This window comes from Argiope bruennichi, chromosome 2 (assembly GCF_947563725.1).
Source record: "Argiope bruennichi chromosome 2, qqArgBrue1.1, whole genome shotgun sequence".
Classification (NCBI taxonomy): domain Eukaryota; kingdom Metazoa; phylum Arthropoda; class Arachnida; order Araneae; family Araneidae; genus Argiope; species Argiope bruennichi.
Genome location: NC_079152.1, coordinates 65983483 through 66010758, shown reverse-complemented (window position 1 = coordinate 66010758; position 27276 = coordinate 65983483). Strand labels below are relative to the sequence as shown.

Here is a 27276-nt window from a genome sequence, read left to right as displayed (position 1 = left end):
ATAATATTATGTGTTCCTTTTGCCATTATAAAGTTCAAAGATGATATCCAAAACAAATATTTCGTTTACTAAAGAATGAATATTGACATAAATTCTAAGAAATTGAAAAAAGTTATGTTTGAATTTTCCAAATTATTTAATGCTGTTAGAGAGTGATTTTGAGATTCTTTGCTAGCAAGATTCTAGAGAGATTCTTTGCTAGCAAAGACACAAATTAGCAATGAAATCCGACATAGCTTTTGATTACGATTATGACGTTTATCGATTTTTCTGCATTTCTCATCCTTTTATTCAAAGGTGAATTGCATATCACGAAGGGTAATTTGAAAATAATCCCATAATGTTCCTGTTAAAATAAATACTATACTAAATGCTAGTGATAGGCTGGTTCATGTCTGATCCATTTTTGTGTGATTAAATGTGGTGCGATTATCAACACTTTCAAATCGTTTTACAGAGCTCAAAATTACAGAAAACATTGAGAGAGATCTGATAATAATAAAAATATGATCGAAATATTCTTATATTTCATTTATTACAGACGTTATAAAAAAAAATTTTTGATCTGCTGTATTGATATCTATTTACACCTTAAAACCTCAACATAGATTATATGATTTATGTCGATTGTTATCATGATAAATGTAAGCAAATAAAACAACACTTGAAAACTAGAATTATGTGCAAAATATTCATAGGAAATCATTTGATTTATATTGAATTACAGTACAATTTTATTATACGCTATTTTTGATCCTTAATCCAAAACTATCATTCGAGTTGAGAAAATATTTTATATTTCCATTGTTTTTGGAAGGGTAAATATGAATATATTTAGTTTTTTTATCTGGATATCTTATAAATTTCCGAACGAATTTACATTTGTTTCGTGTTGGAATATTTTCTATAAAAAATTCTGCATATGAAGACAGTGTTAAATAAAATAAACTCGATTCCTTCCTTACTGTTTGTTTATTCATTTATAATGCAACCAATCATAAATAATAATGATAGAAATCAGACTAATTTTTGTCTTACTCTTTATGTATTCAGTAAGATAAATTAAATCATGAATAAGAATGATAATAATAAGATAGTTTTTCTCTTCCTTGATCAATATCTAGCAGCACTTTAATTTTATCTTATAGTTTCTTGATTCAAAATATTTTACTATTGAAATCCAAACACGATTGATATCTAACATAAAATAAATAATTTTTGTTGATAAATTATAGAAGTCAAAATTAAATTAGAACACAGAAAAAGAAAAGGGTTTTTTTATAAAGATTATTTAACTTCTTTCGCGTGTCAAGATATAATTTTAAAAAAATTTAATTCCTGTTATATATATATATATATATATATATATATATATATATATATATATATATATATATATATATATATATATATTCTGATATTTAATTGGTGAAAATTTAACGTAAATAAACATTAAAATCAATAATAATGCATACTAATTCAAAGACTAAAATAAAAATTAGTTTAAAAACAATTCTACTTTTTGTATAAATATTGAAAACAAAAATAAATAATTAAAACAAAAACATCTGCTTTTCAATAGAAATATACAAAATATTTTTAAAACTGTTTTTATTGTTTATTTTTTCTTCTAAATGTAAAAAAAAGAAATGAGGACGTACAGTGTGTAGAAATAAAATAGTTTTTTTTAATTGAATACTATAGCAATAAGAAAATATCAGAGTTATTTCAACTTAATCCATTTGAGGCAACCTTATATTCTTCCTACCTTTTTCTCAATATTTAAAGCAACTTATATTTCTCAAAAGTTTTTGTTCTTTAATTTGACTGAAAACCTATTTTCTAATCCTAGTTCCTTCTCTTTTCCAACAAAAAATAATATTGATTAATATGGGGATATGCTATTTGAAATTCAAGTGAAATTTCTTTTATAAGCCTTTATTTTAAAAATTGTTGAGATTCTCGTAAAATAGTACATTATTAAAGAATCATTACATAATAAATTCTTCTGAATGAAAATATATAAAATATTTTAAATTTATTTAAATTTAAAAATAAGAATTCTGCCTTTGAATGATTCTTTGATGCAAAATAGATATGTAAAAGAATTAGTGAAAATATTAGCAAAACGATAATTTCTTTAGCATTTATGTGACCAAATGTATAGATGCTTTATTTTTACACTGAACTACACACATTATTAATCTTAACAAAAAAAATTTCTTATAGATAGACAAAATTAGTTTTCCTGTATCTGTGTAATAAGCATAATTTTTTAGAATTCCATGTACAGTAGATATCTAGATATCAACTTTCGACAGATATCTACTAAATTCGACCGATTTTTACTATTTTTTTATATAACTGCTCATTAAAGATAAAATGTTTTTCAAAATTTGAATTCAATTTAAAACAATTAAAATTAATCAAAAATTTTGAATATTTTTCCACATTAACGCCAAAAGAATTTATCTTACAATTCCATTGTTAATCCATGTTCAAATTCAAAAAATTAGTTTTTCAATATTACTATTTTTTTTCTGCCCAATATGTATTTAATTAAAGTAATTTTTTAAAATTAATTTTGTGAACTTTTTTAGTATCAATGTTTTTAATAAAACATATTTTTTTATCAATGTTTTTAATAAAACCAATTTTTTATGAATATTTTAATTGATCTTATGCAAATAAACAAAAACAATTATTAGATAATTTTATTTTACTAATAATTACTTTAATGTTTTTCAAAACATTATATTTTATTTCGATTTAATTCTTTTATGCTGATAATCTTTTTACGAATCTCTGCATCGGTGGATGCAGTCAACACAAAATAAAAGTTATTGTGCTGTAATATTTCCAGATAGAGTTATCTATCCACCGATTTTTATTTTATTTTATTTTTTATTCAGATCATCAAAAGGAAATTATAAATAGATCTTTAAAAAATGCATGTTTCATTAATTTTAACTTCTTTTCAAATTTTATTTTTTACAAAACATATATCTGTGCCATTATGTACGTGTGTGTTAAAATTATAAATCGCTATAAGAATTATGGTAATAATTAAATAATGTTACTTTAGAAATATGGATGCAACAAATGAAGTAACCAAACGGCTAATTGTTTTACAGTGATATTGAGATCATGCCCTTTCCTTTGATATTGGAAAAATTTGGATAAAAATTTTAGAGTTTCCGTATGAGAATTTGGTAACAGTACAGCTTGATACTTCTGGAAGGAACTTGTTAATTTCTGTAATTTACGCCATTGCATTTAAATATCTAGTTCAATAAAATCATGTTAAAGAAGAAAAATAATTAGAATTTTTAAAATTATCTTATAGTATAGGTCCTTTTACTATCTTTAAAATTATTCCTTCTATTATTCTATAAAATAGTTCTTTCTAACAATTGATTATTAAAATACTACAACAATTTAATATACTATTCATGGCTAGATATCAACAAATCTGAATTTGAAAGTAAATTTTAACAAAGAACTCAAAATTTTCAATAGTTTTATTGTGACGAATGTGTGGTTTGCAAAAGTACTCTTTAAATACATTTAATGTTAATGATTTACTTATCCTATTCGCAATATTTGTTCTTCTCATATAAAACAGAAATTATTGATTTATAAAATAAAATCTAGATTCTTCAGAGAAATATTAATGTTTTAGACTTAATCATAATTTAGAAGTAATCATTTATGAAATTATATTTGCATATGTTTTCTGTTCTTATGAATTAAAACGCAATAGCTCAAAAACATAATTTAGATGAATACTGAAAATGGCTTTTCTGTCAAAACAACGAGTATGTAACAAACTCATATGACTCATACATTCGAGTTTCGTCAGTATGATATGAATTTCATTATAAAGCCTTTTTTTTACAATTTTTAAAATTGCGTCTTACCATTAAGAATGAATAAAATTGCCGCACACTTATTACATTTATTATCTTGTACATTCTTATGCAGTCTAGTGATGATATTAATTGCATTAATATACATATGATTTATCGTTGCAATAATTAAAAATAAATGCTAAAACAATTAAAAATAAATCAGAGAAATATAGCAAAACAATGACACAATTGACATTATTGAATAGGTTGCCATTTAATTTATAAGAAAACAAAATAATTATTAATTTGAATTAGAATATTCAAATCTATTAGTGGCACGCAAAATAAATAAATTTAAAAATGCGAATTAAAAAATCTTAGTATCAAGCAATTAATGGGAAAGGATATTCTAGGTGTAATTAGAAGATTTTATTTATACCAATGAGAACATTTCCGGATTTTTTTAACTCTCATTACTAAGTACAAATAGAGAAAGTATCGAAATCGGCAACGAATTAGACCTAAAATGTTGATTTCATATTTTAGAGTATTCTGAATCATAAGAAAAAGAAAGCATTCATTAATCATGTTTGTCTGTCAATTTCTAAGAAGGTTCATTACAAACAATATACTCTGGAAGCTATGTTACTTAGCGTTAGTAACACCGAAGTTGCAAATATGTACAAATTTGGGCATGAATTTATGTAAAGAATATTTGACCATCCGTAAACATGTAAGCTTGACATTTCGTAAACGCATCTGTTTAGCTAGCTAAACAACATTTTTATAAAATATTTATCATCGATATTGTAGATTTGTATCAAAGTTTGACTGTAACTCCAGTGGACTAATTGTTTGTCACTATTTTTATTTATACGCATATGAATTCTATATTACAAAATAAAAAACAAAACACTCTATTAAGAAAACTTGCTATTTGAACTGAACACTAAATATATATATTTGCGGCAAATTCTGGATAAAACAATAAAAAAAAATAATATTAAATGAATTTTCAGTTTTTTTTTCTTTTTTTTTCACAATGCTCCGTAATTATTCGACGAATTATTCTTTATTATTCGACGAAATATGACATAAAACTACCATATTCTGTCAATATATAAAAGATTCGATGGGAGTACATAACCAATGAATTAGAATTGATATTAAAAGATATTTAAAAAGCCAACCAAGGAAATGCACGATATTTTTTAGACGCCTCTAATATAATGTATTAAAATTTCTTCAGAAATGTCAATATTATCTTATGCATTATAAGATTTAAAAAAATCAGATACCAAACTATTTCTCTTATGATCAAAGATCTTTCAGTTATGTAAGAGTTTTTTTCCTTATTGATGAATGGCCGAAGAAAAGGCAGATCGGAACTCTCAGCTATTTGCAATCTCACGATTTTTAGCCGAAAGATAAGCCCGACAGTCAATAGACCTTCTTTTCGTCGCGTAACAAGATACAGATAGCGACAGAGATGGGCTTATAGCCAACTCCACTTCAGCTCCCACGGAGTGGTAGAGATTAATGATTGCATTTTGTGTTATTTGCTTATTCGATGTCAGAAAAGACTTGTTTCAATCTACTCTGTTGATATATGGCTCGCCGCAGTTCACATAAGGTTCGCCATCAAGCAATTTCTTAATATATTTTGATACATTGTTCACTTATTTGTATTTCTGAATCTAGGAATATATTTTTGGATTAATATTCTGTTCCCCCTTCCAAAAAAGAAAGAAAGAAATATTATAATATTCTAAGTAGATACTAATCCAGTGCCTTGATTCTTAGAATGGGAGTTAAATTATCATAATTACATCATTCAAAATATGATGTTTTATATACTAAATACATATACTAAACGAAAACTAACAAGAACGAATATTCCTTGAATAATTGCAAGATTCCTTATGAATGTGTTCTAACTTGATAAACATTTTACTATACTCACTTTCGAGTGTGAGTGTCACGTTTTAAGATATAATTAAAAAATACTGAATTGAGAAAAAAAACCAATGGAAGTGGTCTCTCCAGCGTACACTTCTAGTATACATTCTATTAAAGGTGTTATCCCAGAGATCGACTTGCATATAGCATTGGCATTCAATACTTAAGAAATATTAATCTTTAGCGTGAAGTTGGCATTTCTACGGAATATATTGTGTCATATTTGGCCAATTATCTGGCTATTAATCTCTAACATGAGTTTGATAGAATCGGAAAAATCGAATTTATGTTTAAGACGTGTTTTTCTCAACCGGCTGAAAATAATTTTGACACAAAACTCTGAGTTTATTTTTATCAAAATATGATAGAAATCTATAAAGCTGATATAAACACCTAGCTCAAAGCATTTTTCAGTTATTATTGTTTCAGGCAGACAAACATACATTTTCCAAAAATGTTTTTTTTTTCTTTTTTTTTTAAAATTAGGGAGATCTAAAACGCACAGATTCGTCATATATCGAATTCGAATTTACTATACTTTCTCCATACTACAAATACGAGAATGTAACAAATATGCATTGGTTTTTCTTATTTATTTTAAATTTTCCAATTTATTAATTCAAAAATATCTGATACGTTGATGAAGGACCTGGCCCAATCACCCCTTCTTTCCTTCAATTTCAAATTTATTAATTTGTTTCCTTATTTAGTTATTTTTTTGAAAGGTGAAAATCAAAAATGGTCAGTGCATGAGGTAATGCTGATTCTCCATATGCATCACAAACCCTACGAATAACTTTAAAACCTGATAAAATGCTGAAAGAAGATGGTATCGAAATTGTTTCCCTTTGTCCATTTATAATTCTCTTTTATTTATCTAAAAATTACAAACTAAATGGATTTGAATATCAAAACAATTCCTTAAAAATCATTGCATTTTTTTAAAAATAATATTAAAAAAATTGCTTTATATTTTAATTTTTTTTTAAATTTTTCATTTTGAAAAGAAAATTTGCTTTAGAATTATAACTCAATAAATAGATTTTTTGAGTTATTTTTCTAAGGTAAATTATTCAAAATATATTTGTATATGTAACTTCTTTTTTTTAAAATAAAATTTAAAAATTTAAAAGAAACGATTATAATTGAGAATGAATATGTGCTACATAATTCAAAATTCAATCATACGATTTAGTAATAACAGTTAAAATCTAATAGTAGTATGTCTAGGCACACATCCATTATGAATTGAAATTTGTGAATGTAAATTCTAGACTCTCATGTGCAATATCAATTCTGATTGCTCCTTTATTTGGGCCTTAAGATGAATGAAATATTTTCTTTTTCATTTTAAAAATTCACCAAAATGTGAAAATCATACTTGAGGTTGATCGGAGAATTCTGATTTAATTTAAAGTTTATTAATTATATTATATCAAATAAAAATGAAAGCATACTTTTTCTATTATTTTATTCAATCAGTAATAATTAAGAATAATCTTTCTTAAAATTTTGTATTTAGGTATAAATCAATTCTATATATGGTATATCACATATTGCCTTTTTTTGGCATGCTACTCTTGTATTTACGAATTTGGGCACTTTTATTATTAACAATTAAGTTAATAGAAAATAAACTGTATAAGTTAAGTAACTTATACAGATTATTTTTTTTATTCTTACTAATATATTTATGCTATTACTACTAAGACCAGAGCAGTTTTGATGTTGTAGCCGTAGAAGTACATAAAATAATATTAAATATTTACAATTTGCCGTAAATAAGATTTTTCAAAAAATTTATTTGGAATAAATAGGCTTCTATAAAAAAGGAAATTAGAATTTTCATTTTGTGAAAGGATGTGCAATGAATTAGTAATTGATAAATATTAATTGAAATCTAAATTTCCAAATATTTTATGAAGTAATTAGTCTCGGTTTGCAAACACTTATGCCACTGGTTTTAAATAATAATAAAAAATGAAACCGCTAAGTTAAAATTCATATACATTAAGGTGTTACTTATACATTTACAAAAATTCATGTTACAAAAATTTTTATAAAATTTTATGCATTATTAATTATTACCATTTTTATATTCTGATGAATAAATTTGCGAAAAATATTGCTTCTTAACTACAAAAATTTAATTTTTTTTCTGTAATTTGAGATATTTAATAAATTCATTTTTCAATCTTCCCATAAAGATTTTTTTCACTCTCATTGTCACACAATCACGTGATAACAGTAATTGCACATGTCACTTAATTAAATTTCATAATATGACGCGTTGTGGCATAATGCCTCTTTTCATCTTACAAAAAGCAGAATGGAATCTGCAAATACATAATGTTATTGCGCATTCGATATCACATGGGTATGAATGGATATCACATGCAAAACGAGTGGAATTTCAAGTTTCTTCTTTTATTTTATTTTATTCAAAATAAAAGTTTTTATAATGATTTCATTTCATTTTTTTTTTCTTTTTTGATTTCTTTCACTTATTTTAATATTGCGTGTTAATTAAAAATAATTGATTTATACATGCACAGTCTGAATTTTAGTGCTATGTAAAGGAATTATTAAGTATAATTTAAGCATAATTCTTCTGAGTAATGACATTTTCTTAATTAAAATCATTTGAATATCTCAAAAATTACCAAATTTTATTCTGTTTCCCATTTTTATATTTTTTATCGTCTATATTAGCTTCCAAAAAATATGTAGGGCATTTTTTAAAAAGCTGCCCTGTCTTATACGATAAAATTTGAAGAGAGCAATTACTCTAGATTCTATTATAAGGAACTTATTTTCGTTTATTTTTTACAATATGTTAAGCACACTGCTAAATTAATACAAGAAGAAATAATCGATTTTAGAGATATATTTTAATTAAATAATTTCGAGATATAGTTTCATTTTTTAAAGTCAAATTCATAAAAAAATTCAAAATTTTCATACATAATTTGTTCAAAAATCTTTTTTTTTAATAAAATTTGTTTTTTGTTTGTGAAATATCGTTTTTTACCATATTTCATTTAATTTGCAAGGACGGGTAAAACCATCTCAATAATTTTTAATTTTTAATAATTTGCTTAACATTTTTGTCTATAAAACGGCTGAAGAAAGAAATTAATTAAAAAAAATTCTGACATATGCTTTCATGCGTAAATTTTTAAGAAAATTGAATAGCGCTTTCAATTAATATAGGGAAATACATTTTATTTTCTATATAGCAAAAAGTATTCGTATTTTTCACTTAATTTCAGAAACTCAACTATTTCCTTGCAAAATGTATAGTTACAAGCTAAGTATTTGTGAAATTTAATTAGCCATACGGTTATATCATTAACTATGCGAATTTTAGAAGAAAATAAAAAAAAAGTTCTTTACTTGCAAGCATTAATTCGTTTTGTTGTAAAAAATAATCAAAACTGTCACAAATGCTGTTTTTTTTTATATTTATTTACGTAAGGGAAAAGAATCGGTTTGATTTAATGGGGTTTATTGGCACAAAATCATTTCTGATTATGCTGTGCCAAACATATACTGACAGTAAATATATGATCTATAACAAACGTATCTTAAATGCTTGATAAATAAAATGTATATAAAATTTATCAGCGCAATATTGAGAATAAATTTAAAATTTTAAATATAAAAAAGTATATGTAAATTTAAATCAATAAAATTAAAATTTAATTTCATAGTGTATATAAATTTAAATATATAGTATGAATGAAATATATTATTGTATTTTATTAATCTTAATTTCAAATTATTTCTTGTCTATTTAAATGCTAAGATTTCAAAATGATTTCCTTACTCAAATACAAGTTATTTTTAGAACTTTTTATAATATTATATTTTCATATTTATGTTGAATTGTGTGTTCTTTGGTGTCTTCAATAACTTCTTTATTAAACTATATGCTATTAATTATTTTTCTATGTTTTTTTTTTTTCGTAAATTTCTAATCTTTATTTTCCATTTCCTTTAAAATATGTTAAGCATTATATTTTTATGTATGTTTTGTTTCGAAAATACAGATGTAAATAATAAAGTAGCATTTTTAAAAATTTTTACTCTGATTAATCAAAACATTGCACAAATATTTTGTTGTACAAATATATTTTCTAGACAGCAATACTTTGGCTGCCTTGAGAATGTAAATAATTGTTTATTATAAAGATTTTATATAATGTTTCGAACAGCTTCAAAATTGGCATTATATACAATTATGGATGCAAACTATTGCCCCATTGTTTGAATTTCTGTGCAACATTTAATGATTCTATTAAGAAGAATGAATAAGACATGTATGTACCATAGCACGAAAAGTTTCCAAATTTTGTATACACCTTATTTTGAGTAAATAAAACCTGTGATACTCTTATTTCGCTTTAAGTCTATAATAAGTTATAAGTCCTTACTAAACCTTTAATAATAAGTATAACACACTCTTAGGGTTAAAGAATATCATAATTCATTTTATCACGCTAATTGCTACACCATTTATAAAAGAAATATGCAATTTAGATTTGTTATTCAGGACTTATATACATTGCTCTTCAACGTTTCAGTTAACTTATTGATCCAGCGTTTTTCAACCTTTCAGTAGCCGTGGCCCAATTTTCTATCATAATTTTCATCGCGCTTCTCGCTTACAATAAAATGTATACAACAATAATGTATATTGAGTATTTTAGATTCTTTTTTAAAATTATTTTTAACAAACTGCCAAAACAAGGTAAAAGCGAGCCAGCGTTGGTGAGAAACCACATCTTGCATTTTGGACAAGTGGGCGGTGAACAAATGAAGCGAATGAAAGCGGAGAAACTTTAAATATTATATTTGAAATGAAAGCCAAACCGGAAGATAACGTTAAAAGAATATGAAAGTAGAAAAATTCGTTAATGAAAGTTAACGTAGACGTGGTGAGCTAAATTTAGAAATTGGGAAGGCATTTTTTCAAATAATAAAAAAAAATAAAGCAGAAGCATGAAAAAATAAAAGTGAAAAAATAAGCAATGTTTGTGGAAGGGAATCCACATGACCGATGCGGTCTCGATCATGCGCGGGGCAAATGTTTTCTCATAGCAAATAGGAAAATGTTTGATAACGCAAGTTTCAATTCCAGGCAGTCTCATTCGAGTCGATCCTTTTATCGCTATCGAATCTATCGTGAATGTGTATGTTATATATGTTTTCGTGTTAATTGCAATTCACCATATTAAATGTTCACAGCAGCAGATTTATGCAGACTCATGAGTAAATTTTTAAGTGCATCAACAAGTACACAGACGAGCGTGGTTCCGAAAATAAAATGAAGGAAACATTCTCAAGAATACTTAAATTTTGGATTTACCAGTACTGAAGTAAATGAAGAAAGGCCCCTGTGTATCATTTGTTCAAAAATGTTGGCCGCAGACAGCATGAAACCTAATAATAAACTTAAACGACATTTGAAAACGCTTCATAGTGAGTACGTCAACAAACCCAGAGAATTCTTCTAATTAAAATTAAAATCATATAAAAAGCAAAAATAATTTTTTAAAGAAACTTTTTCTGTGAATAAAAATGCTTTGATTGCATCTTACAAAGTTCATATAGAATAGCTAGATGTAAAAAACCTCACACTAGTGGTGAAGAGCTTATTTTCCAAGCAGTAATTGAGATTGTAGAAACTATGTTTGCAGATAATTTTTCAAAATAATTGCAGTCCATGCCTGTTTAAAATGATACTGTTGCTCGTCGAATTGGCGATATAGTTGAAGATGTAAAGTGTCAGCTTTTCTCGAAGTTGCGTGACAAATTGTTTTCAATACAGCTTGACGAAGCAACAGATAGTAATAACGATGCTCATTTAATTGCCTATGTTCGAATTTGTGATAATATGTCAGTAGTAGAACTGCTTTTCTGCAAACCAATAGAACTCAAAACATCAGTGCTCGCATTATTTGCAATTTTAAATGATTTTATGAACCAGGCAAGCATAGAATGGAAAAAATGCGTCGGAATATGCACAGATGGTGCTTGTTCAATGTCCGGAAGATTCCAAGGTATACAAGCACATGAAAAACAAAAAATTGCCTCAGTGCACGCAAGACATGGTTCAGTACATTCAGCGTTACTATTTTATTGCGAGGCAAGATGGTCATCACGTGGGAAATTTTTGCAACATGTTTATGAATTAAGAGAAGAAATCGCCATTTTCCTAGAAGAAGAAAACAGACAGGAGGCCAAGAATTTTCGCGCTGGTTTATTTGTGATGAAATTGAGGTACTTGGTCGATATATTCGAGAATTTAACTTGAATCTTGAACTCCAAGGAGCAAATACACATATATTGAATATGAGTGATAAAGTTAATGCTTTTTTGTAGAAAATTGGAATTGTGGAGCAGAAATTTAAAGCAAAAAACCAAACAATGTTTACAAATGTGGATGATTGTACTAAAACTTATAAGGCTGAAGAAGAACATGTGAAAGTTGTTTTTGTAACCATTGAAAATCATTTAGCCATGCTGGCAAAGAATTTTAAAAAGTATTTTCATGCTGACGTTAAACTGATAAAAAATTACGAGTGAATTAGGGATCCATTTCATAAGACTCCCGAAGGACTCTCAATTGATGAGGAAGAAAAATTCATAGACTTCACGACAAGTGGCGAAACTAAAAGACAATTTAGTAATAAATCACTATTTGAATTTTGGGCAGGAGTAAGGATGATTTTTCTGCACTAAAAACAAGGACATTTCACATTCTATTACCTTTGTGAAACTGGATTTTCTGCTGTGGCTTCTTTGAAGACAAAATATAGAAACAGAACTGAGAGTGGCTATTTCTAATAATAAGCCTTCCTTCGAAAAACTTGCTCTGCAAGACAGACCCAATTTAGTCGCTAATAATTATTAAATTTGTTTTTAATTTAGTTTGTTTTGATTTAGTAAGTTGTTTTACTTTAATAAGTTATTAAATATGTCGAAATGTATTTTGCTTTCTATGTGTATGTGTGCTTTCCTTTTAGTCAGTTAATCAATTTTTTAAAATAATATTTTCTCTTGGATGTGCTCGCGCCACCCTAGGGGGGCGCGCCCCACAGGTAGAGAATCGCTGTATTGAACAACTGAATCAAAATTCACATAAATCTGGTATACATTAACATTTTATTTTTCACATTCAATAATCACATTACTCTATTATACACCATGCAATAACCATTCAAAAATCTATAACTTAACGAAGCTTTCTGTTTAACATAATTTCACAAAGAACTTAAATCTCTAAGAAAGTCACATATTATTTACTTTTCTATCAAAAAGAAAATTATCGGTTTTGCGAATTTTGCTGTTAAATATTTATTTTTATTCCAGACGTTTTGCTAATTTTTGAGATTGTTTTAATGCATCAATGTTTAAGCAAACTTTACCAAATCGAATGCCATGATTTCACGCGCCTCTCTGTCTTTTTTAAAGAAGATACAGTTTATGTAATTTTTCCTATTGTTGATGGACGCCCTGCGATTTCTGAATATATATTGAAACATTACATATTGTAATCTTCCCCGTGATCTGGGCGTCCCGGGTTCGAGTCCCGGTTTGGGCATGGTTGTTCTTCTGTTGTTCTATCTGTGAGATGTGTGAATGTGCCCTCCTGTAAAAAGGGGTTGTGCAAGCGAATGAGTGATGCGTGAGTGGCAAAGTCGTACTCTTGGCCCTAGTTGGCGCTGCTATAAAAAATAAGAGACGTTCCCCCTCAGGCTTAAATCGCTGTCTTCGTAACAGCGGGCTTGTCATTGGCAAGTGCCATAAGAAACAAAAAACAAACAAACAAACATATTGTAAAGTGTTAAGAAATTAAAGAAGAAAGTGTAGGGAGAGATTTATTGAAAAATTGAAGTTGATTGAATTGATTGGAAATGATTATGAAGAGGCAATTTAAAACTTTTATTGAAAAAAAACTTTAATAGACAATTCGAAAGTGATTGCAGTTTGAAGAAATGTTGCAAAGTGTTTTAATCTTACAAGATAATGATAATTTTTATGAAAAATATATTTTTATTAAACCAGAAAAAAATAATTACTGGTAAAATTATTAAAGTATATAGGTAAGCTTAATTTATAAATGATTATTGAATGTATATTTATAACTAAGATTTTAAGTTGAAAAGCTGGACTCCAAAAATTCTAGCTCGATTTTATGAATTAAATTCAATACTTCTAGTTTTGGTACACTAATATTATTTACCATCCACTTTGACAAATCGCCTTTACTTAGCTACTTCCTTTTCCTTCAGATTGCATCATAGATTACACTCTACGATTTACTAAATTCCCATCGTCACATTCTATCACCGATAAAGTCTAGAGAGCAGGTAATAATTTAGAGATGTATCATTTATAAGACAAGATATATCAGTGGTTATTTTTGTGATCCACTAAATGCGGTTGCCTCATGAAAAGTTTCAGCTTAGTCAAGAGCCAGAGAGATGAAAAACGCGACCATCCATTTATTCACCTTAGCTACTTCCTTAGTAAGATATGTTTGTAATGTTTTTATTACCCCGACGTTCTCTTTGATGGATGACACCCATCCAGTTCGCCGATGAACAAGCGTCGAGGCTTGTATCGTGTCATTTCTTGTTAGTGATTGTGATACAGCCACGAGGTCCCATGAATCTCCTCTTACAATATGCGGTAAAAAAAAAAGAATTAAAATTTATTCCTTGACCAAATTTATATCATTTGGGGATCCATAAAAAAGCAATGTAACCCGAATCGAGAATGAGAACTCTTGAAGGAAAATATCATATGAAATAATTATTTAATGAAATGTTTAATTCTTTTCTATCATCAATGAGAGTGTATCAAAATTTTTAATAATTTTATGTTTATATTTCTTTATTAATAATTATGATGAGTGTGTGTATGCGAGCGGACGTTAACCTACCATACGACAGATTTTAGACTCAGTGATATCAAATGTAATCAAATATATTACCTCGTAAGCAGACATGTACACTTCAGGACGATTGTTGGAAATTTTAATTAAAGATTTGATTAAAAAAACTAAGAAATATTTTTGTATTTTCTAAGAATAATTGTTGAAATTATTATAGAACATAAAGGAATTTTATATCCTGCTAAAACTAGAAAAAGTTATATTTTACTGACAATAATCTAACGATCGTGCAATATTTTTCTTAATTTTGGCAAGTTATTAAAAATATTGATTTGATTAACAATAAATTTCAAAGATGTTCTAAAATTCTACTTAAATTCCTTAAGCATTTGCTGAGTTTTAAGATTAAATACATTTTATCAGAAGCATGTATTTTTATGTATCCAACATGCGAAAAAAAAACATTAATGGAAAATTAACCTAGCCAGTATTCCCTAAAATCAACCAGTCACCAAATATCATTATTTATTAACTAGCAGCCTTTGGCGACCAGCCGGTTCGCCAATCTTAATGTTCGTTAAAATTTTAATAATTAAATATTTTATGCAATTTCTACTTTAATAGCTTCTTCATCAAAATATTTTAAAACTTCAAATTTTGATTATCATATAATTCATTCATAATATTATAAAGGCCTTCAGTCATAACGTAATATGTATCTCTCTCATTTTCTGTTAGCACCCGTAGAATTTATGCTTTAAATTAAAGTGGAAAGAATTTATCTTCAATTAATATAATAATATTTTTTACTGAAACAAAGCATTTTTTTATAATCTGATTACTGAAAATAGAGTCACTCAGCGTTTAAACTTTATGAGCGCTAAAGAATATCTTTTTAAATTTATGTAATATCTCAAGAGTTGGTCAACAAAATTTTCTTAGATTCATTATGAGCAGATCGATTAATTAACAATGTTTAAATTTAAATGCATCAAACACTAAGAAAATAAAACGAATCATTTAAAATAAACGGTTGAAAACAGGTTTTAAAAAAACTACTTAAAAAACGATGTACTTAAAACTATAAGCATATACAAAAAATATATAACTAACATAAATACAATTTACTTACAAAAGCATGCAACTAACCCAAAAATATTTTAAATCATCCATTGATAACGTTGTCATGGCAACAATCAGAACAGAATGCGCATGCGTGAATTTTCTTCGCCGGTTACGTAACGCAAATACGTGATTTTTTCTACGCCAGTTGGGGTAACGCTATGCGGATTAGAAATTTTTAATTTCCTTTATTCTGTTTTATTTTAATTCAAAAGTACTTCAGAATGAATCTGAAATATTGATTCATTAACAATGTTTAATTTTAAATGCATCAAACATTAAGAAAATAAACAGAACCGATTGAAAGAATCCGCCAAAAAATTTTAACCCTAGCCTCATTACTGTTGGGAGAAAAAAAACTGAAGCCTTTCTCGTTTGGCGGTGGGGATAATGGAAGATTTTTTTGGCGGGAAAGTTAGTTTTTAATTAATAATTAAAATTCTAATTAAAAATTCGATAAAAGAAACCTCAGGTGCACATTCCCAACCTCCAAGGTATACATGTACCAAATTTGGTAGCTGTATGTCAAACGGTCTGGCCTGTAGAGCGCCAACACACACACACACACACACATTGAGCTTTATTATAAGTACTAGCCGCCTTTGGCGACCAGCCGGTTCGCCAATCTTAATGTTCGTTAAAATTTTAATAATTAAATATTTTATGCAATTTCTACTTTAATAGCTTCTTCATCAAAATATTTTAAAACTTCAAATTTTGGTTATCATATAATTCATTCATAATATTATAAAGGCCTTCAGTCATAACGTAATATGTATCTCTCTCATTTTCTGTTAGCACCCGTAGAATTTATGCTTTAAATTAAAGTGGAAAGAATTTATCTTCAATTAATATAATAATATTTTTTACTGAAACAAAGCATTTTTTTATAATCTGATTACTGAAAATAGAGTCACTCAGCGTTTAAACTTTATGGGCACTAAAGAATATTTTTTTAAATTTATGTAATATCTCAAGAGTTGGTCAACAAAATTTTCTTAGATTCATTATGAGCAGATCGATTCATTAACAATGTTTAAATTTAAATGCATCAAACACTAAGAAAATAAAACGAATCGTTTAAAATAAACGGTTGAAAACAGGTTTTAAAAAAACTACTTAAAAAACGATGTAATTAAAACTATAAGCATATACAAAAAGAAATATATAACTAACATAAATACAATTTAATTACAAAAGAATGCAACTAACCTAAAAATAATTTAAATCATTGAAAACAGATTAAAAAAACTACTTAAAAAACGATGTACTTAAAACTATAAGCAAATACAAAAAATATATAACTAACATAAATACAATTTACTTACAAAAGCATGCAACTAACCTAAAAATAATTTAAATCATCCGTTAATAATGGTTGTCATGACAACAATCAGAACACAATGCGCATGCGTGAATTTTCTTCGCCAGTTATTACGGTAACGCAAATGCGTGAATTTTTCTACGCCAGTTGGGGTAACGCTATGCAGATTAGACATCTTTAATTTCCTTTATCCTGTGTTATTTTAATTCAAAAGTACTTCAGAATGAATCTGAAACATGGATTAGTTAACAATGTTTAATTTTAAATGCATAAAACATTAAGAAAATAAACAGAATCGTTTGAAATAATCGGCCGAAAAATGTTAACGGTAGCCTCATTACTGTTGGGAGAAAAAAAAACTGAAGCCTTACTCATTTAGCGGTGGGAAAAATGGAAGATTTTTTTGGCGGGAAAGTTAGTTTTTAATTAATAATTAAAATTCTAATTAAAATTTCAAAAAAAGGGACCCCAGGTGCACATTCCCGACCTCTAAGGTATACATGTACCAAATTTGATAGCTGTATGTCAAATGACCTGGCCTGTAGAGCGCCAACACACACACACACACACACACACACATTGAGCTTTATTATAAGTATAGATATAGATAGATATATTTTTCAAATTCAGGATGGCGGATGTATTTGTTATTCAAAGCATTGCGAATGATTTTTGAACCCTTTAAAATAATTTGCAAATTTTGAAATATTATAAAAATTGCAATATTATAATCTTTCAATTGCTGCAATAATTGCAAATACACACTAACAATAATAAGACTTGAGATTATATATTCTGAATTGAAATGTTATGAATAAAAATCATTATAACAAATAACAGGAGAGACTGAACAATGCATTGTCATTTATCATTTAGAATGGGAGAATCTTATTTGTGGAATCTTAAGATAGGTGGAACCATGCTGTTCTTTACTTTATATTTTTGTAGTTGTAGTCCTATAGTTCTTTTAATGATTAATTGAAGTTTTATTGAATATAAAGTTTGAGAAATTGTTAGTTAAAATGTCTAAGGAAGTCTGAGATCCTTGCTAAAATAGTTTTTGATACAAAATTCGGACGGAAATCATTTCTTACAAAAAATAAGAAATGTAGGTTGTATAATTTTATGTATAAAATAATAAAGCAGAATTGTTTTTATAAAGTATTATTATTTCTATTTAAACTCAAAATCAATCAAGTCTTTCCAATGTAAAAAAAAAAAAAAAAAAAAAAAAAAAAAACCATCGGAAAACGGAAATAGAGATCGAAGAAGAATCAGACGTATTGAATTGTGTTTTTTTTCTCTACTATTCGATACAAATGCAATTTTTTCGCAATTCATGATGATTTATGGCAACACGATAAATCGAATTTGAAGAAAAACTGTTTTATGGAACGAAATGAATAAGCAAAAGAAGAATTAATCAAAGATTAATCAAGTAGGAAGAAAATATCTGAAGAAGAGATTTATCTCAAGAAGATTTATTGGATATGTAATTAACAAGTTTTGTTTCTGTTCTAGATACTCCATTACCATAAGACTGCAAAAAAATTCTAATTCTTAAAGAAAGCAATTTTTTAAGAAAAAGTGAAAAAAAATATTTATGGTAAAGAAGAAGGAAGCTAAGTAAATGAAAAGCAGAAAAGGAATTTGTCATAATAAATCCTAAGAGTTTTTTTCTTTCTAACTTTTAACCTTTTTTTCCCTTCAAATATAACAAATTACTCCCTTTTATTCTAAATCAAAATATTGCACTCTGAATTTTAAATTTAATTTTAATCGCATATACTTTCAAAGCTCTTTCTTACAGTCCAAAAATCATGTGGAAAAAAACATCAGTGATTTTAAATTTCCTTTCTGAAAGTTGCGACGAAATTAATGAGATGGTAGCACTTCCGTTTTAATGAAGGTAATGGAAAAAGTAGATTAATTATTCAGCACATTCGATACAGATAGACATCCTGAAGCTTATCTTTAAAAAAATTACCAAAGTAAAAGGTTTAGGGAAAGCTGCTAATCTGTATCCACTAATAAGTTAAATATATTTTCATTTGCAGCATATAAAAAAACGAAGATGGCGAAACAAAGCCTATTTTTTAGAAGAGTGATAATTACCATTAAAAAAGGGGATGCTTCAAACATTACATAAAAGTAATTTCTGAATGCTTTGAAAAAAGGAATTTTCAAAAAAACTCATTTTGTCATTTGGTGCAAGTAGTTAAAAAATTTTTTTTCTTAAATAGCTCCGTGATAAGACAATAGTTATTTTTCACTATACTCGGATAGGACAGCCTGTAGCACAATATTATTTAATTTTGTACCATATTATATAATATTATTCAATATTTATTGATATTATACAATATATTGTTTTATATCATAAAATATTGTACAATATATGTGTGTCGCTAGGATCTGGAGTTTATATATCATAGTAAAAGTCGGCAAAGAATGTTTCGTTAGTTTTTTTATGATCTCACACCATTTCCTGAATAAGTATAAAAAATTAATTATATACTTAGCAAATAAAGGACGGTAGTTGGAACTTTACATAGCTGTAGTTTATAAGCCGCACTCCTAGATATACCTCAGAAGAATGGTAATATGAATGAAGATTTTTAACTATAAGTCGACAGACACATTCTTAATTTTTCTTTTAAGGTGGTTCATAGGTTTTACTTCCGAAATATTTTTTTTTCCAATTCTGTCAACATCTGAACTTTACGTGGATGTTAATCAAAATGCAAAGGCAGAAATAAATTTTAAGAAATAACCTTTCATATCTCTTGAGTTTTTCATAAAAATTTGCAATTTCACATTATCATGAACAAATTTATTCAGCGAGTTGAATTTTTCCCTCCAAGTGATAACCAATAAAGCATCATGTCTGCTTTATAATGTATAGATATTTAAACAGCTATGTATCATTAATAATTATGCATTATCAATACAAATGCCTGTTTAAATAAATCAGGATATGATTATAAATAAACATTTTTTTTATTAGAGAAATTTGAATGATAAATGTTTAGAAAAATTATAGAAACCTATATTTAAAAATTAATAAATTTAAAACGCCACTTAATCAAATTTACAATAAATAAACGGATCATACTGCAACAATTTTGAATGATGTCAGCATGACGTATCTAGTTGCCATATTTGCCTCAAAAACTTGACTTATGACAAAACACGACCTTACTGTCTAATTACAAAAAGCTACCGCAACTTAATCAAACTTAGAGTTTGCAAAGTTTGATGATAACGTAATTATTATTAAACTCTTTAAAGTTTCGTAATAGAACAATTCGAACAATGTCTATGATTTCCAAATATATATATATATATAATAACAATCAATAATTCTCCATTATTATTTCAAACGATGATGTTTCGTATCGACGTGGATTAGTTTCATCCATATATATATATATATATATCGTCAACAAAAATGGCTTTTGTAATTTCAATCTTGATTTACAAAATTAAAAACAAAAACCCTCTATAAGCGCTTTTAAATAAATTATTCAGACATCGGTTTAAAGCAAATTAGCTCATTGGGGGCTCAGGATGATCTTTATATCTGTGTATAACTTTCAAGAATGTGTTGCATATTGTTCGTAATGTTTTGACCGAAAATCATATTTTTATTGTTATAAATTGCAGATTGTATAATAAAAATACAGCATTATTTCTATGGAAATGGTCTTCAATATTCAAAATGCCAAATAACAGGTAGTTTAGTTCTGGAGTTATAGCCTGCCGGCACGAAAATGATTATTCTGGTACATTGCTTTGTCCTTATTCAGCAGATATTAATTTATTTCTTATTCGTATCATTCAAAATATTTGGCTAAAAAAAAGAAGACAAATGAGATTATTAGAAAAGAATATATTAACTGTCTAATTATTATGGATGAAAAAAGATATATTTGAATCTGTATCTAATGAATTTTTGATTCTGTATCTCTATGATACTGCTTTTCAAAGTTCTCGTAGCGAAATCATAACTCACTACATTTTATTTAGCTCAGAGCAAGATGATACAAAAGTTGCCTCAGTTCAAAGTTCTAGGTTAATTAATACTTACACTACCCTAAGATAAGGCTTTCCTTTTTGTTATTACAAACACGATAAATTGACAAGAATATGTAGGCAGAAACAAATGACTAACATTGGCAGGCAATTTTTATCTTGTTGAACTTTCTACAACATAATCCATCGATTCTCTTTACCGTTCCATTTCATCATCCATCAGAGGATGAATAGTAGAGCATTCCACACGTCACTGCATCATCCTTCACTTCCGACAACCTTGATGTGGATTTCCAATCCACTTATGCAAGTAGGCTTATAGGTCTAATTCAAACAGGGTTGATTTCAAAGCATACTAACCATCCCATCGCTTCATGTTTAATTAGTTTTGAGACGATTGAAATGATGTAGGATATGCATGATTTAATAATGTATAGAATACATTTAATTTTAACTGAAAATAGAAATAAATATGAAATTTATTTATTTCATCCTAAATGGTTAAGGCGAGATTGAAAAAGCCATCTGGTGAGTTGACAGCTCAAATAGCCCTAAACTGTGCAAATTATATTTCATTTCTATAATCCATAATTATCTTCTAATGTTATTAGAAACTTTCCTAGATCATAAAATGTGTATTTTTTCAGCTTATAGAATTATTACCTTTGGCAACAAAGAATAGTTGATTAGTTGCCAGGATAATTAATAAAAATTATAATTAAATATATTTTGTTACACAGTTTTAACAGTTTCCTCAACAAAGAAGCTTTAATTTTTGATAAACATATATATAATCTATATTAAAAGATTTGCACAGTTCTTTTTATTGTGCTATGCATTCCCTTAATTTCCTGTCTATATTTCTAAACCTCCAATTATATAAAAGTAAAGAAAAGTAATGTTTAAAAATGGGCGTTCTTTCCATTTCTTATATCTGGAAGAAAACTTAAATTGCAACAAAATTTCAAAAATTTTATTAAAATCATGTCCTTAAATTAGAACTTACTCAATATGGATATAGAAGCTGAATTTTCATATCTTGCACTTCAACAATAGGAGAAAAGCTAGGGTAAATTATTAACAACAAGGATGACAAAACGATTTAAGTTCCAGTTCAAAAGTGAAATATATTATTAATTAATTTTTTGCTCATACGCTCATTTTTTAAAAAATTAATTTAAAAATGATACAAATTATAGGTGACAAATCGATTTTAGTGAAAAAATAATATTTTGAATTTTAAGATGTTATAAAAATCAATGTTTTGCTGTAATATTTCTGTAGGATCCAACACAAAAGCACTGAAATTTAACTTAATTTTTATTTAAGCATTTAATTGAAAACTTAATTAAACATTTTCTCAGTGCTGTACTTTCATAATTTCAAAATAAATATGTACTAAGTTTGGCCACTCTAGGTTAAGTGGTTTGGGTCAAAAAGTGTCAACACAGACACAGTGCACTTATTATTAGTACAAAAAACTACTTATATAATTAACTTAAAATGCATTCAGTGAAAGAACTATTTGTAGAGTTAATAGAATATTCATTATATTTGAAACACCTTACAAATAAATGATTTTTGAAATATTCTGAATAATATTATTAAAATGTTTAAATAAATGTTTATATAAAGTATTAATTATTTAAAAATTAATTTTTCAAAAATATCATATAGATACTTTATGAACATACAGTTACAAATTTTGAACTAAATATAATTTGCAATCGAACTAGTGTTAGTAGTGAAAATATTGTACTTGGTAACTATTAATGGTTGAGGTCTTTCAGAAAATATCCTTAGAAATAGAAACTCATTTTTAAAATAGCCATATTTTTTCAGTGGTTTAATTAGGAAGTTAGATATAGTACATAATAATTCATGTAGATTAAATATAGATTCCTGAATTTTAACTTTATTAGTGATAACAAAACAATATCTACTTTTGTTAGTTCTCTCACTGGATGTAAAATAAACGATTGTAGATCGATATTATGATCATGATCAGTAAATTGTATCGAACGATTGTATGATCAATAAATTCCGGTAGATATGCGATTAATAACATCTTATCATTACATCTAATGTTATTTCCTTTTAGTTTCTGAGACGAATCGTTTGCTTCCTTTATGATACTACAATAAAATTATAAAAAATCGAATTTCAAACTAATATTTTTTTATAAATCATTATTTTTCACTTTTATTATTTCTTATTTATTTTTTTATGTACCTCCAATATGTTATTTTATGAATCATCGATTATAATTGAGGTTCTAACGTGTTTTCCCTTCAATTTCCCAGACGAATCATTGTTAGAATGGTCTTTTTTTAATGAGTCTAATAAAAAATTATAAATAATCCAATTTGATATTAATACTTCTTTTATGAATTATTGTTCATATTGGAAATAATTTTTCCTGTGCCACTAATATGCTACATGATCGCTCACAGATCCTAACTACTGATCACTACATCTAATATGGCTTTTGGTTAGTTTCCCACATGAACCTTTTTTGAATCATTTTCCTTAAGGAAACTGTTAAAAATTTATAAATAATCGTATTTGATATTATTAGTTTTCTTATGAATCTTGGTTTTTAATTTTTTGTTAATCTCGTGGTAATTTTTGAAGTACCATCAATATATTACATAATCGCTCACAGTTGATAACTATCGATCATTTCATATAACGTGGTTTCCCGTTATTTTCCCAAATGAATCTTTTGTGGGTGATCTTCCTTTATGAAACTAATAAAAAATCATAGGTAATCGGATTTGATATTAATATTTCTTAGGAAATATTATTGTTAATGTTTTTTTAACTCTGAAGTATTTTCCTGTGTCATTAATATGTTATACGATCGCTCATAGATCATAACTACTGAACATTACATCTAAAGTGCTTTCCCTTTATTTTCCCAAATGAATCATTTTCTGAATCGGCTTCATTTAAGAAACTAATAAAAAGTTGTGAATAATCGAATTTGATACTAAATTTTCGTCCTTCATTTTTTGTTTCTTTTAACTTTGAAAATCATCTATATATTTTAAAAGAATTAGAATAAAGTGACGCTAAATAACTTCAATATTTTTCGTAAGGTACAGATTACGCGGAAAGAAATATTCTTTCTTCTTTCATTATGCCTCATAAATTTCTAATGATTTATTTCATTACATATCTTTGGATATTTCCCTTTGTCTCAATCCTTCTGAACAGCACACAGAGCTACAATTTTCTGGCTCCAGATAATATAAGTCAGATTAAACCCGAGTTAATGGCCGTCGCATATACAGGATTAAATTACGCTAAATCTGTTTAAAGCTCACATATCCTCATGTTGTTGTGATATAGGAAGATGCAGCGTTACCTTCGAATATGTCTCCTATTCTAATCACAGACCAACATTTGGAGATCTATTCTGAATAATCCGAAGAGACACTTAGAAAATATAATTACTGGATTCTAAGGGTTCTCTGATTTGCATCAGAATCCTAACAAGGAAAGATCTTAAACATTTGTTTTGGAATCGGATATGTATGTTTCAAGGACATTAACTAATATGACACAGTCACAAATAAAAACAAATTAATATCAATCTGAAATACTGAAATTCATACTGAAAACAAATAAACATCATTCTTTTCTACGAAATAAATTATAATTTGTTTATCTTGATGATTACTGAAAAAACAAACAGCTTATTATTTAAAAATTTAAATAAAGAATAAATCTATCTGAATTTTCAAATGTATATTTTATGTGTTGTGTGTGTGCTAGGATCAATCCTTCCTATTAACTTGATTTTACTACTTTTGTGTGTATATATATATATATATATATATATATATATATATATATATATATATATATATATATATATATATATATATTCAAAATAAGAAATCTATCAACAAAATGTATACAATCATTCTTCTTTTTACTACCGGAAAATTTTCTTTTCTATTTGCAAATTGTTCATTTTTGATTCCTTTGCATTTGTATTTGTTGTTCTATTTTAAACACATATTTTGATAATCAAAATATGTTATAGAAGATAAATAAACTCTGAAATTATGTGATAAATTAATTAATTATGTAATAAAAACAGACAAAATGTAATGCATGTGTGCAAGGAATGCTATTTTTTACGTTGGGATATTTGTTATAAATTGAAGGTAAACCACCAATTCAAAAGAAAAAAAAAATTATTCACCATTTTATTAAAAGACTGAAATGTATTTGTTGTATTTGTCTTACACTTGATGACATTTACAAAGAATATATATTTTTTTTTTCATTTGCAATTGATTATTGCAAATGAAATACTGAGGAAATTCGCGTGCTTATGGTTACACAATCGATTTCCACTTTAATTTGAAGTAATAAATGCTTCTAAATCAAATTATTCTTTTATATCTAGTGATAAATAGAATTTTTTTCATTTCTTTAATAGTGTACTGCTAATTAATTTTTTTTAGCTTTTTGAAAAAGATTTATTTAAACAATTTTTAATTTAGTGATTTGGGAAGAATTGCTTTTCTACGAGTCTCTTTAATTGAATTAAAATCGCATTCACGTTCATAATGTATTTTAACTTTTGTATAATTAATGCTGGAGATTTTTTCCTTCTTATGGTATTTATTATGTCCCTTTTGCATAACTTTCTGCACTTCGCGCTTTTAAGATTTTTGTTTAGGCATTACTGATTTTTGAAAGAAATATTATTGTTTTATTTTTAAAAAACCGACAAGATTTTTCTTTTATATATATTTGATTTTTTTTTTTGTTTTAATCGTTATTACATTGCTCAAATCCACTATAGAGTCATCATTACCTTCTTTTAAAGCCATATGTGGCAGAAATTGTACTCTCATTCTTATAAAATTCCAAGTAATCAAATAAGTTTACTTTAGAAATGCAATTTTTTTTCTTTATTAAAAACAACTGCAAAATTAAATTGAACATCGTTCTGAAAGTTTGCAATCTTTACACACAGAAAATTACCTTTCAATATTTCGTTATTCTAAGAATAAATATTCCTGTTTTAACATAAGCTATAATCGCTGACTTCGTCAGCAGGCTTGTCTATGGCAAGTGCCATTAGTAACAACAACAATAATAACATAAGCTATATATATAACAATGTAGCATTAAATTATTTTAATTTTGTACAGATAAATTTCTTATCTTAAGGGAAAAGGTTTTAATTATTTTCTCATTATTTTCTGATTTTTTTTATTTCAATTATAGAAATTAACTAATTTTGGCAAAAAAAGTAGCAAAATCCTGCTATTCGACTAGAAATGATCTAAAGAATTTAGAACTTTATTACTTTATAATATATTTTAATTTTTAATGAATTACCAGAGTTTCCGCCACATAGTTTAATGATTCTTTATAAGGCTTCTAAATTTTCGATACAAATTTTCATATCACACTTTTTACCCGGCAAATAAAAGTCCTTTTAAAAACTTATTACTTTTCATCATTTTCTGCTTTTTAGTTTTCAATGAATTTCATACTTCATTAACGTAAATAATATCGAATCTGAAAATCAATATTCTTTAAAATGAATTTTTGATGACGCTGTATGTAAGAAGACAATTTTTAGCTACACTAAAGCAAGGCATAATAAATAAGTGTTGTAAAATTTTCAAGATATTTTATAATTATCGGAAATAAAAGGCTGATGGAAATTTTAGAACCCTTATAAATAAATGGAAAAATCTATTACAATATACCATTTTTATGCTTATAAAACCGAATTTAAGTAAAATTGCTAAAAAAAATTGATGTTTTAGTTTTTTTTTTAATTTGTTCTTTTTGCCATTTGTTAAACTAACTATTTGTACAATAAGTAAATAAAACAGAAAATTTTCACCAGTTAGTTGAGGAAAACATGCTTTATTTATTGATTTGAAATTGAAAATTATTATTATTATTTTTTCTGAACAGATTACATAACACGAAATAAATCGGCATGAAAACGTACAGTATTTTCTTTCATATTGTTTTATTCATTCTAACGGCATGAACTATTTATAAGATCCTTTAATTTCAAAATATACTGCTGATTT

At 26.6% G+C, this 27276-nt stretch overlaps 1 protein-coding gene across 1 annotated transcript in view; it reads right to left on the bottom strand.

Annotated features, from left to right (window-relative positions):
• Window positions 1-27276, bottom strand: part of LOC129961816 (agrin-like) — a 675765-nt gene that overhangs the window by 526615 nt on the left and 121874 nt on the right. The gene's annotated exons all lie outside the window — the stretch shown is intronic.